The sequence below is a fragment of the Notamacropus eugenii genome, chromosome 1 (assembly GCF_028372415.1).
Source record: "Notamacropus eugenii isolate mMacEug1 chromosome 1, mMacEug1.pri_v2, whole genome shotgun sequence".
Taxonomy (NCBI): domain Eukaryota; kingdom Metazoa; phylum Chordata; class Mammalia; order Diprotodontia; family Macropodidae; genus Notamacropus; species Notamacropus eugenii.
Genome location: NC_092872.1, coordinates 581,743,623 through 581,757,638, shown reverse-complemented (window position 1 = coordinate 581,757,638; position 14,016 = coordinate 581,743,623). Strand labels below are relative to the sequence as shown.

Here is a 14,016-nt window from a genome sequence, read left to right as displayed (position 1 = left end):
CTCTGTCCCTTAAACATTCAAGAATGCTATTTTCTTTCTGAGGTCAAAAGAGAAGATGGGCTAACATCTCCATTAAATGCTGCCACATCTATACTATCTGTAGCCTCCTTATAAGACCTTCCAGATGCTAAGGGAGTCTTCTGTATGTATAGCCAGTTTCCTTAAAATTACTACCTTCGGGGCCCCAAGTAGATTCATTTCGAGTCAATAAAATTTTATTATGTCCAAAAACTGTAACTAGTGATACAAAAACAAACAAGCAAACAAAAAAACTGTAGGCAATCCCTGCCCTTAAGGACCTTGTAATTGAAGAATAAAATATGTATGTAACTAAATACAAATCATAAACAAAGTAATACAAAACCACTTCAAGATCAAGAAAGTGCTAATTACTTTAAGGATCAGAAGAGTTGGCACCTAAGCTATGCTTTGAAAGAAACCCCATGTACTCCTTAAAGCAGCACAGCTGGGGAATATCAATTTACTGCATATATGAGAGGTACTGGGTGAAAATAAACAAAACACATACACAACCACAGAGAGATATTCAGTCTACAAAATCTAGGGATCACTGACTTAGAAAATTTATGAACTTAAGTGAATGATTAGAGAAATATGAAAGGCTTTTAGAGCTGATCAGCTAAATCACTACTGCCTTGGGGTAAAAATACTCAAAACATTATCATTTTTGCTATAAGACATATGAGAAAAGAAAGAAAATGATCCTATTGTTAAACTAGCAGTGTAACTCCAGGTAGTCATTTACTTAACTGCCTGCTCCCATGTATTGGATGCTGACATTATACATTCTTTCCAAGTTGTCATGCTTTTTAAAAAGTCTGACAAAACACACAAAGTGAATTTAGACAGTTGAAATCTATGTTCTTCTCTTCACTTCTACACTAATAGCATGCTTTGCCAGTATTAAAGTCATGTTGGATTAACTAGTGCTACACTTTATTCATAATAATAAAATTTTAAAAAGCTACTAATGCAGAAAACAAGGCATATATACATACCTACCTTTCAAAAAATGATTTCAGGATTTCTCATCATGTAAAAACTGTGCCTTTCCCTGAAAATGCAAGAAAGAATATTATATAACAGCAGAATGCAAAGAAGGAAACTGTTTTTACACCTGTAGAAAATAAACATTCTGGGGGGCGGAACCAAGATGGCGGAGTAGAAAGACGCAAATACACATAGCTCTGAACCCACAACCCATACAACATCTGTATAAAGTAACTTACGGCGAATTCTGGAGCAGTGAGGCCACAGAACAGTGGAGCGAAGGAGATTTCTGTTCCAGAGGGACCTGCAAACCTCTCGCAAAAGGTCCGTCGCGCTGCAGACACGGAGCCCAGCCCAGACCTGCCGCGGCCGTGGCACCGAGAGGAACAGATCCGAGCAGGCTTCAGGGACAGGATCTTCAGTGGCCACACAAGTCCCTCCACCCACAGGTGACAGGGGTCAGTGAGAGAGTCTCTTTGGCGGGTCGAGAGGGGAGTGGGGTGCCCCCATAACTCAGGCCCCCTCAGGAGGCAGAAGCTGAGAGGCAGCAGCAGACCAGGGCTCCCTAAGCAGGCAGGACCCCAGATCCATTGTTGAAGGTCTGTGCATAAACCCCCTGAGGGAACTGAGCCTGAGAGGCGGCCCTGCCCCAACCTGACCACCTGAACTTAATCTCACACTGAATAGCAGCCCTGCCCCCGCCAAAAGCCCTAAGGCTGGAAGCAGCATTTGAATCTAAGACCCCAAATGCTGGCTGGGAGGATCAGGAGGAGAGGTGGGTGTGAAGAGAATATTCAGAGGTCAAATCACTGGCTGGGAAAATGCCCAGAAAAGGGAAAAGAAATAAGACTATAGAAGGCTACTTTCTTGGTGAACAGGCATTTCCTCCCTTCCTTTCTGATGAGGAAGAACAATGCTTACCATCAGGCAAAGACACAGAAATCAAGGCTTCTGTGTCCCAGCTCACCCAATGGGCTCAGGCCATGGAAGAGCTCAAAAAGAATTTTGAAAATCAAGTTAGAGAGGTAGAGGAAAAGCTGGGAAGAGAAATGAGAGACATGAAGTCAAAGCATGAACAGCAGATCAGCTCCCTGCTAAAGGAGAACCAAAAAAATGTTGAAGAAATTAACACCTTGAAAACTAGACTAACTCAATTGACAAAAGAGGTTCAAAAAGCCAATGAGGAGAAGAATGCTTTCAAAAGCAGAAATAGACAGATGGAAAAGGAGATTCAAAAGCTCACTGAAGAAAATAGTTCTTTCAAAATTAGAATGGCACAGATGGAGGCTAATGACTTTATGAGAAAGCAAGAAATCACAAAACAAAACCAAAAGAATGGAAAAATGGAAGATAATGTGAAATATCTCACTGGAAAAACAACTGGCCTGGAAAATAGATCCAGGAGAGACAATTTAAAAATTATGGGACTACCTGAAAGCCATGATCAAAAAAAGAGCCTAGACATCATCTTTCATGAAATTATCAAGGAAAACTGCCCTGAGATTCTAGAACCAGAGGGCAAAATAAATATTCAAGGAATCCACAGAACACCGCCTGAAAGAGATCCAAAAAGAGAAACTCCTAGGAACATTGTGGCCAAATTCCAGAGTTCCCAGGTCAAGGAAAAAGAATTGCAAGCAGCTAGAAAGAAACAATTCAAGTATTGTGGAAATACAATCAGGATAACACAAGATCTAGCAGCCTCTACATTAAGGGATCGAAGGGCATGGAATAGGATATTCCAGAAGTCAAAGGAACTAGGACTAAAACCAAGAATCACCTACCAAGCAAAACTGAGTATAATACTTCAGGGGAAAAATTGGTCTTTCAATGAAATAGAGGATTTTCAAGCATTCTTGATGAAGAGACCAGAGCTGAAAAGAAAATTTGACTTTCAAACACAAGAATGAAGAGAAGCATGAAAAGGTGAACAGCAAAGAGAAGTCATAAGGGACTTACTAAAGTTGAATTGTTTACATTCCTACATGGAAAGACAATATTTGTAACTCTTGAAACTTTTCAGTATCTGGTACTGGGTGGGATTACACACACACACATGCACACACGCACACACACATAGAGACAGAGTGCACAGAGTGAAAGGAATAGGATGGGATCATATCTTAAAAAAGATGAAATTAAGTGGTGAGAGAGAAATATATTGGGAGGAGAAAGGGAGAAATTGAATGGGGCAAATTATCTCTCATAAAAGAGGCAAGCGAAAGACTCATTAGTGGAGGGATAAAGAGGGAAGGTGAGAGAAAAACATGAAGTCTACTCTCATCACATTCCACTAAAGGAAAGAATAAAATGCACACTCATTTTGCTATGAAAACCTATCTTACAATACAGGAAAGTGGGGGATAAGGGGACAAGCAGGATGGGGGGGATGATAGAAGGGACGGCATGGGGAGGAGGGTGCAATTTGAGATTGACACTCATGGGGAGGGATAGGATCAAAAGACAATAGAAGTAATGGGGGACAGGATAGGATGGAGGGAAATATAGTTAGTCTTATACAACACAACTATTATGGAAGTCATTTGCAAAACTACACAGATTTGACCTATATTGAATTTCTTGCCTTCCAAAGGGAAGGGGTGGAGAGGGAGGGAGGTAAAGAAGTTGGAACTCAAAGTGTTAGGATCAACTGTCGAGTAATGTTCTTGCCACTAGGAAATAAGAAATACAGGTAAAGGGGTATAGAAAGCTATCTGGCCCTACAGGACAAAAGAGAAGACGGAGACAAGGGCAGAGAGGGATGATAGAAGAGAGAGCAGATTGGTCATAGGGGCAATTAGAATGCTTGGTGTTTGGGGTGGGGAGGGGATAAAAGGGGAGAAAATTTGTAACCCAAAATTTTGTGAAAATGAATGATAAAAGTTAAATAAATAAATTTAATAAAAAAAATAAAAAGAAAAAAAAGAAAAAGAAAATAAACATTCCTTCTGATTACATGAATTCATGTGATCTTGGTATCATAGGTCATGTAAAACCTGAAAAAAACCCCCACAAATTAAGGCTCAACTAACTTGTATTCCTACACTGATAACAATTTTAAAGTGTTTTTTCACTATCCTCTCACAGATCTCAATTATGTAAATTTGTAATAATCTTTGCTTTGATGACCTGTGATTTCATCAAGAGTACTCCTTCCAATAGTCATATTGAAACATATCAATATCGTCTCATCCTGAGTAATTTTTTCACACATCCCATAGCTCCTTCATTTAGAGGCCAGGATCCTTCTTCTAGATCTTTTTGACAACATGGATATTAGTGGAACACACAGACTGTCCACTGTTTTTCCCTTGCTTTCACTACATAACCAGCCCACATTCTTTCCAGTCACACCTCTGACACAGCTTATGCTACTACTCCTGTGCAAATATCTATTGCTAATATGGTACAGACTACTCACACCCAACAGGAGTCTCTCTACTACCTTGTGAGTAGCCACCAACTTTTCTTCTTCCAAGGCTGCAGCATTCCATAGTTTGTTTCCACAATGTCATTAGATTTTAAGAAGATGGCTCTTTGATGTAAGGAGAAATATAGTGATTAAAAAGAAACTCCACAAATCTCCCAAAGAAAATTGAGTCCACTCTTTTCCTCCTGTTCAATCCTGGAACCCACTCATCATTTTGGATAAATATTGGGTAAATCTTTGCATAAACTTCTACTTAAAAAATCAAGCTTGATAAGTATAAGACAAGGAAAGTATAGATAATCAGCAGTTCTGAAAAAATATCTGAAGGGTTTAGTGAACTGATTCAGAAGCATGATGTGGGAGTCAGGAAAGGTCATAGGACCTTAAGCTGAATCGGGAGAGACATGCCTTTTAGAAATAGGGAGGTCATAGTTTCACCATGTTCTCCTTTCATTAGATCTCATCTGGAATACTATGTTCAGCTCTCCGTGATTTATGAAACACACTGATAAATTGGACAGCATCCAGAGGAGGACAACCAGGAGAGTAAGGAGTTAGAATCCATGACACATGAGGATCAACCTGAAGAAATGGCACGGGTTTATACTAGAAAAAAAGTAAGTCCCAGAGGGATATGATAGCTTGTTCTTATTCAGTCATTCAGTCACATCTGACTCCTCATGACCCCATACAGGGTTTTCTTGGCAAAGATACTGGAGTGATTTGTTCTTCCCTTATCCAGTACGCTAAGGCAAACAGAAGTTAAGTGACTCTCCCAGTGTTATATAGCTAGTAAGTCTCTCAGGTCAGATTTCAACTCAGGTCTACTGGACTCCAGGCCCAGTGCTCTATCCATTGAACCACTGAGCTGCCTCTTGAGTACTTATAAAACATACTGATAAAATGAGCATCCAGAGGAGAACCATCAAGAGGTATAGACTTAATATTCATCATATATGAGCATCAGCTGAAGAAATGACACATTTATCCTAGAAAAAAAAAGTCCCAGAGGGACATGATAGCTACATTCAACAGACGATGGGCAGTCGTATCAAGGAGAGATAAAACTTGTTCTGTTTATCCCCATAAGGCCAAGGAAGGCACAATGAGAAGTTCCAGAGGAGCACATTTAAGTCTTTTATCAGGGAAAACTTCCTGACAACCAGAGTTATCTAAAAGTAGAATAAGCTGCCCTAAAAAATGGTGGCTTCCCTTTCCTGGAAGGTTTTCAGGAACAGGCTAGATGACCCTGGATGTGTTGGATATGTGCTACATATAATTCCTTTTGCATAGGGTGAGACAAGAAGGCTGAAGAGTACCCTTCCTACTGTCCATCTATCCACTATGTTGTCCAAGTTAAATGTACCTATGGAACAACTATGAGTTTTTATCCAATGACATATCATTATCTGAACAAAGTACATTCTTCATTAGCTCATTTTTTTTTTCTGTGTGACTAGTTAAGCCAAGTTCATTTCAGTGACTATGGATCTCATTTAGAAAACTAAATAATGTTATGGGTCTTGATGCAAGCATTACAATGTCTTTACACAGATGACAAAAGATGAAAACAGTTATGTTGGAGAATGCATGGGAAGATCATGAACATTTAATAATACACTGTTGGTGATTCTGTGAATTGGCCTGATTCTAACCATTCTTGAAAATAATTTGTAATTATGCAACTGATACATTGTCATTACAAATAAGAATGGCTGGCAGACTTCACTATCTACCCAGTGTTACTCTTCCATGACAATGGTAAATACTTTTAGTGAGCAGATGGCTCCCTATTTCATGGCTTATTTAATATTAATAATGAGATCAAAGAAATTACAATAATTATTATTTTTACTTTTACAAATGTAGATACTGACAGAGAGAGCTGTTAAGGACCTCTTTAAGATCTCAAAAAAATGAGGTGAATCCATAGTAAAACTCACTTTGAGCTTCCATCTTGCTCTAAACCTGTTTTCTCTGAAATTTTTATTTTCAATATAAATAAAAGTTCTTGCAATGAGTTTTTTTCTTTTTGAGATAAGGTTTTTGTGATTAAAGTCAAATCAAAATAGCTTTCCATTGGCTTTGGTCTACTTTCAATAAATATAATAGTGTTTTAAATATGCATAGACTACTCCCAAATATATGCCATTCTCTGAAAATGAGTTTGAAAGCAAAATAAACAACATATTAGCAGTAAAAGTACCTCCTCTCCCCCATATAATCTCCTGAAATAGGAAGCCTAACATATTTATGATTCATGTAAGACATATATGGAAGAAAAAAAATCACATCTTCCAGCACTTTATACTCATATACCGTAGAGTATGCTTCAACTAGGCCAGAAGCCCTACTAACACCATATACACACCAAGATGCCCATAAAGGGAAATGGATCCTACGTTGCCAAAGCTACCAGTCTTGACATTTGCCCACTCCACCTTTCCTGCCACCCCTGGGACCCACTTTTACCATAACCACTGTCTCTCCTTTCATGCTACCACTTTCCCAACATCTAGGCCACTCCTTTAACTCTTCAAAACCACATCAGCTAAAGAGTGCTCTGGGCATTTCCGGATGACTCCCAATTGCCTCCAGGAAATTATAAATGCTCCCTCCAAATCTCACAACAGTAGGAGATGGGAAGAATTTTAACAAAAGGGGCAATCCCAGCATTTGGCCTCCACTTTCAGCCTCAGAGAATGTTCATCTTATCAAAAAGAATCCACCCTTGAAAACCAACCAATGCCCATCCTTTCCTCACCTCATTAGGGTGGGGGGAAGGCAACTCTAACTCTCTGAATACCTCAAACAGGAAACTTCCTAAATCAAATGAAACTCAAAAGAGCTGTGTTCTAATCCCTTCCCTTCTCAGGGCTTCACTTTCCTTATTTCTAAAAGGGTGACCTCTAAGGATCTTTCTGGTTTTAAATCTGTGATCCCATCATAATTTTCAAGGATCACTATCAAGGGAACTTGACATTTCTGCTATACTGGTGCCACACTGCATGGGAGATGCTGGCAAGCAGGCTCCTAACCCTACCCTATACACATAAAGAGAGGCTCTCCACTAGAAGCCTGTGGCACTAAGGATTCTCAAAAAAATCAGTACTTAATCCTTCAATTTTCACCTAACAGGTCATACATAGTACTGTAGGAATTGCTTTCTCTCCCTCCACGTTGCAGCTCTCACAACCTCCAGACCAGTCTTCAACAGCTATAGCTATTGAAGCTATGAGACTATGTACGGTCTGTTCAGTGAAAGTTAAAGCAGTTACGTATAGGATAGAGCAATGGAATGATGGCTTCCTGTGAAGTATGTGCGTATGCATATGTGTGTATATATCATATATGTTATATTTGTGTGTGTATATGCAAGTATAAATCTTGTACATACACATATATGTATATATCATGTGTGTTCTCTATATACATGTTCTTTCTCTCAACACACACACACATGCATGATCTAGTTCTACAGTTATTCCTAAAAGGCCTAAATGTTCCTTGAAAAATTCCTCTTACTCTTCCCTTGTATCCATCTGTGTGGGCAGTACACAAAGAGAAAATCCCCCCAAAAAGGGGGCAATGACATCTAGACCTGCCTTCCCCTCTCAGTTCTATAAACATCTCTAGCTCCTGAAAAGCATGTGATGAAAATGACCCAGACTATTCACCTCAAGTAATGGTTTTACTTAAGTCATCTTTGGCAGTGGGGCAGTATAGCTTATATGGAGAATGACAGGGTAATGAACAAAGGTATATTTACTAACTATATATGTCTTTTATCTAAGGAACAGTCTGAATCAAGTCTGGAGAAAATCCTTAGAGGTTTGGTTGCCACATGATGTATCTTTCTGGCCAAAGCAACTTAAGAATACAATTTACTAACATTTTAAGGGATATTGACCTATGTTGGTGAAGGTAGTATGAAGTAATGAAATAATAGAGGATGGTAACAAAAGAAAAATGTTACATTATTGATTTTAGGTAAATGATTAATATTGCTTTATTCGAAATGACTGATTATTGTATATAGCCTTATCAACAGTTTAACTTTACATGGCAAACTTCAAGTAAGAATATACTTATACAAATATAAATAGATTGTTGGCAGCAAAACTTAGTAAAAATGACTAGTGAACTGAATACATGATTACAGTCCTAATTTTGCCAACGGTAGGCTCCTGAGTTTAGAATCTAGAAAATCATTTTAAGTTCTCATATTCCTGATTTCATCATGGTGCATTAGGGAAAATGATGTGTAGATTAAGGAACACTAACAAAATGTTCCAAAATGATAAAAACCAGACACATTATGGAGATGCATATGCAAAACTGAAAATGAAGTGCATTTAAGGAAAGAGCCAATAAAACACATCGTACTTCACCTTCCAGTTGCTTGGATGTCTCCTTTCAAGGTACCCAGAATATTTCCTAAACATTAAATAACTATGTGGTGTCCTCTAGATAAACCTGTATCTGGGTCTTTCCCAATGCAGGTCTTAGTAGATACAGTGATTAGAAAGTAGACTGCTGCCTCCCTAAATGATTGTAAAATAGTAAAGTTATGGATTACACCAGGAGCAAATTCTGATCATTAGTAGAGGGTAAGTAACCTACTGCAAGCAGCAAAAAGAGAAAAGGCTTATCAATATGGCATGTAAGTCAAAATCTACATGTCTACTTTAATCAAAACTTCCAACATGGCAATCAATGTCCTTCCTTCTAATACATAGACAATTATCAGATATATCATGTGTATTCAATGCAATGTTTTTTTTCTTTCTGATTTATCTAGCTCCTCACAAAAAGAGAAAAGGGAGAACTGGGGATGGAAAAAGCCACAGCAGAAACAGAGTAGATCTACATGTCTAACATAGCTCAAAACCCACATTGACAGTTAAGTAACAGTCCATGATATGTAGAAACCACTGTTACCATATCCATTTAAAATCTGATTTTTACAAGTGTGTGTTGAATTAGTACAGAGAAAAGAGGTAGCAAGAGGAAGAATAAATAAATTTATTGCACAGCATTACCTTTTCTTCTTGTTTTTGCTACAAGTCATTAGAACTAGGTGACTAGTTATTAAGAAAGAGCCATATGGAGCATGGATTCCGTGCAGTCATTCAGCTAACTTTTACCAACATATGCTAAGCAGCAGGAGGGTAAAATCAAGAGGTCAAATGAGGCTAGGACTCGGCTTTCACAACAGCACTAAAAGAGACACACAAAATTAAACCATCTTCACAGTCTGGAATCTGGCTTATTGACCCTCCCAGGCACCACTACTGTAAACTGGCCCTGGATATAAAATAAAACACTGGATTTATTTCTTTACACTGAGAGAATCCTGTATGTAAAGAAATGCCACAGACTACTCTGCCACTGGGCCACAAACGTAGCAAATGTGTATTATTGCCTTTGTATGTAATGCACAGATAGTACATGACAGCAAACCCAGCCCCAAACTGGTGGAATGATGGTTAGAGAGCAAATGCATTGTTCTATGTTTTGCTTTTTAAAGTTTCCTTGGCCTAAGATTTTAGGTAAGCTTCCTTTCCAATAAAGGAACAATGCCAAATGTTGGAAAGGAAATTTGCCTGATTTAATGGGCACAAACATAAAACCTGGAAAAGGGAGTATTATGGGAAAATCCAGAGTAATATGAACATTTGAGGCCAGCTTCCAAGTTTTTGCCTGAAGGGAACCAGGGTCACAGAATAGAATTTCTGTGGGTAGCAATTATAAACATACTGCATAATGGATGCCAGAGTTAATTCGAACAATCATAAATGGAACTTGGGTCTTTTCACCTAAAAAAGTCATGGGTCCATCTATCACACAGGGTGTGTAAATTTCCATTAACTTGCAGATTTACTATGATCTCCCTCCCCCTTCCACCCATTTCTATACCTATCACCTGAGGAAGTAGATAGAAAATTGGATAGAAAATTAGGCTTAGTGTAAGGAAATCCTAGGTTTTAATCATGCCATTACGAGGTAGCTGGGTAACCCTGGACAAGTTATTTACCTTCTAGGTATCTCCTGAAACTTCACAGGATTTGTCTACAAAGTCATAGAGAAGTTGAGATATGCTATAAGAAGGAGTTCCTACTCCAGGAATTCCTTACACCGAGGGAATCAGATATTTTACCTATTACTGTATAGCTTTCCACTACTTGAGGCCAATAACTACAAAGTTTGAAATATAACTTCATGAAAAAGTCAACTATCTGTCATACTGTTATATATGTTAACCAGTCAAAGAAGGGTCTAGAAATGAAGCTACCAGACTGAAGTGGAGAATCATAGGATTTAGATCTAAAAATTATCTTACATATCATTTGGTCCAACCCCCTCATTTTCTAAAGAAAGAAATCGAGGCCCATAGTGGTGAAATCATTTACAGAAATAGCAAAGCTGGGACCCAGATACTCTGACTTTGAATCCAATACTCTTGCACACTGATAATTGCAAAGATCTTTTAAAAAGCCACCTATTTATGCCTTTTCTTTCCTCCCTTATTCTCACTGGGGCTGCTCCTATTTCAGACAAATCAAAAGGGACACTGTTTGCAAGTGCAACAATATCTTTTACTATAAATCAGTTTGCCTTAATACCTACTTATTGTCACTATCAACAGTCAGTGACCATTTCTCACTATGCCCAAGAAGTCCATGCAGACAAAAAGATCCACAATGTGGCATGCAGTTCATATCACTCCATCTCAAGAAAAACATAATAAAGCTAGGTAAAACCCAAATTATTACAATCTAGATTATAAAGGCCATGGAGGAACTTACACTTTAAGACAGACTAAAAAGTTAAGTAACGTGAAAAGATGAAGGTTGAAAGAAATATAATGGAAGTTTACAAAATTGTAAGTTTAAAAGTTAACCATAACAGCAGAATTAAAGAAAGAATACTTCTTGAAACCTTTCTTCCCCCCAACCCTCAAGGAATTAGAGGCGGGTTTAAAGAAATCATTTCTTAACTCTGTGGGTAATACATTTATGGAACTTATGACTTAAAATAATAGGTATCTATAACTTTTTTGTAAAAAATGTACACAATAAATATAGTGGTGTAGATTTGGAAATAAAGGATGAGTTTAGATACGTTCATGGATGATAATAAATTAGTAATTGAGATGAAAGGTGAAAAAGCCAAACTTTTCAAGGAATACCACAGAAAGTAAATATTTTTCCCATGAATTCTCCCTTGGACTCACTGCTGGAGAGAGAAAGGTCTGAGGTAGTAGGATAAGAAGTGTTCTTTACAAATCAATATTTACATCCCTCTACTCCCAAAGAGATGCAGAATGGCATTTTTTGTAAGTACAAGTACAGTTACCTCCATGTCTCAATGAAGCAGCTAGGTGTTACAATGGATAAAGCACTGAGCCTGAAGTCAGAAAGATCTGACTATACATCCAGTCTCAGCACTTACTAGCGGAGTGACTCTGGGCAAATCACTTAATATAAAAATGGAGATAATAATACCAGCTACTTCCCAGGGCTGTTGCGAGGATCAAATGAGATATTTGTAAAGCATTTTTAGCACAGTACCTGCCATATCATAAGTGCTACCTATTATTATTATTAGCATGTCTAATACCTCTATTACCATATGTATCTCACAAGAATTTCACATTTCTTTCTATTATAGTCTCCTCTCTAAGTCCACAGATGTAAAGGAAATTCCCTCTTATCAATGCAGGTACATACTTTCTCTGCAATGCATGTTGTTGTTCAGTTGTTTCAGTCATTTCACAAAAGTCTGACTCTTTCTAACCCCATTTAGGGTTTTCTTGGTAAAGATATTGGAGTGATTTGCCATTTACTTCTCCAGCTCAGTTTACAGATGAAGAAACTGAGGCAATCAGGGTTAAGTGACTTACACAGGATCACACAGCTACTAAGTGTCTCAGCCTAGATCTGAACTCAGGAAGATGAATCTTTCTGACTCCAAGCCTGGTATATCCACTGCACTACCTAGCTGCCCACTCTAACGTACAGTCTTAGAGAAACTGCCTCGAGCCCAGAGTGGTTAAGTGACTTGTCCAGGTCAAATAGTCTGTACGTCTCACAGGTAGGACTTTAACTGACGTCTTCTTGAAGTTGACTCTATTATGCCATGCTATCTTTCACAGGTGACTTAAACAAATTCTATACAACTTTACGCCACAGAAGGAGCACCAATTTTAACACTGGGTAATCTGGAAGTCCTTCCATACTCTGATGGATCTATAATCTCATCAATGTACATCCTCTCTCTAGCGGTAGAGTCTAGAAGTAATGCAGAATAAAACCATAGTCCTGAGTTGCACCCATCCATCTAACGTAGACATCAAAATATGATGTATAAGTTAACTTCGCCAGCTTTCTAGCCTCTCTATTTAATATGAGCAGGCATTTCTTTCCTGTCACATTGAAAAAATTAAGAATCGGTCTCTTGATAACTACATCAGTAGGGTTTCAACTAGACCCCAGGGCTTCCCAGTGTGCTATTGGTCCCAACAAAAAATGTATACATTCCATGAAAAATCTCCATTATATTTAAAATTTTTTATATTAATTTTTAGAAATATGCTTAGGATTAAATTTTATATGCAGATGCATTGATATAATTTTTAAAAGTAGACCCATTTGAACTGAGGTAGAAAAATCCAATAGGAGAAAAATGAAGAAAAACTAAATACAGATTGTGAATACTATCTATTTACACTTTGCAAGGAATAAATAATACCTCTTTGAAGTTGATGAAAACCTAGTAAAAATATTTACCCAGTAAACATCTTAATAAAATAAACTGTTATGAGTGTAGAGAAATCTATTTTAACAACTTCATACGTGCCCACAAGAGGCAATAGACTCTCCACCCCCGGAACATTTGGTAATTTTTTACACACAATATGTGCACAGTCTGGGATGCACCAAAGCATAAAACGAGGACTTAACGCTGGCATATTAACTACAAACACTAGATTCTTTGTTCTGTAGTTTTAGATTAAGCTTCTCCAATGTCAGTACTGTTCCTGCTGCTGATCAGGGTCATATGTCAAAGTATCATGTCTGACTTCCAGGGTTGTATTTAAATTAGTAGTTTTTAATATTACTATTTACAAGAGCTTAGAAATCTATCCTGCTTATTCTTTGACAGTGAAGTTCCTTGAGGAGAGGGGTTTCACATTTAGGTAAATTTCTCATTTATTTCTCCCTATTTTAGTTAATTATACTTTTAAAAAATATATCTAGTCAGTAGCTATTCTTGGATAAAATATGATATGATTATTGAATCGATTAAAACAGATTCTGGTTCTTTTTTTCCCCAAATAGTGACTTAACTTTGTATTAAAACTTGGCAGCAAACATATTAATTTATACCTAACACTTTTCAATAATTTAGAAAAAAGTTAACATGCAGCTACACTTCCCCATCTCTGTGCCTTAACACTGGCTATCCCCCAACCCAAGAATTCGCTTTCTCCTAACCTCCAACCTGTCCCTCAGGTGGCTAATTCCTCCCCTTCTAAACTTCTCTTTTATTCTGTAAACACCTGGACATCA

The 14,016-nt window shown here is 37.8% G+C and overlaps 1 protein-coding gene across 8 annotated transcripts in view; it reads right to left on the bottom strand.

The window, feature by feature from the left end:
- Positions 1 to 14,016, bottom strand: part of PLCB4 (phospholipase C beta 4) — a 482,923-nt gene that overhangs the window by 446,149 nt on the left and 22,758 nt on the right. For 4 of the 8 annotated variants that reach the window (XM_072634436.1, XM_072634435.1, XM_072634434.1 and 1 more), the window contains exon 2: positions 1,024 to 1,075. The exons of 2 other annotated variants lie outside the window; for them this stretch is intronic. The gene's annotated coding sequence lies outside the window, so the exon portion shown is untranslated. Of the gene's footprint in view, positions 1 to 1,019; positions 1,076 to 14,016 lie in introns of all 8 variants that reach the window. 2 more of the 8 variants (XM_072634439.1, XM_072634437.1) reach the window with 1 other exon arrangement.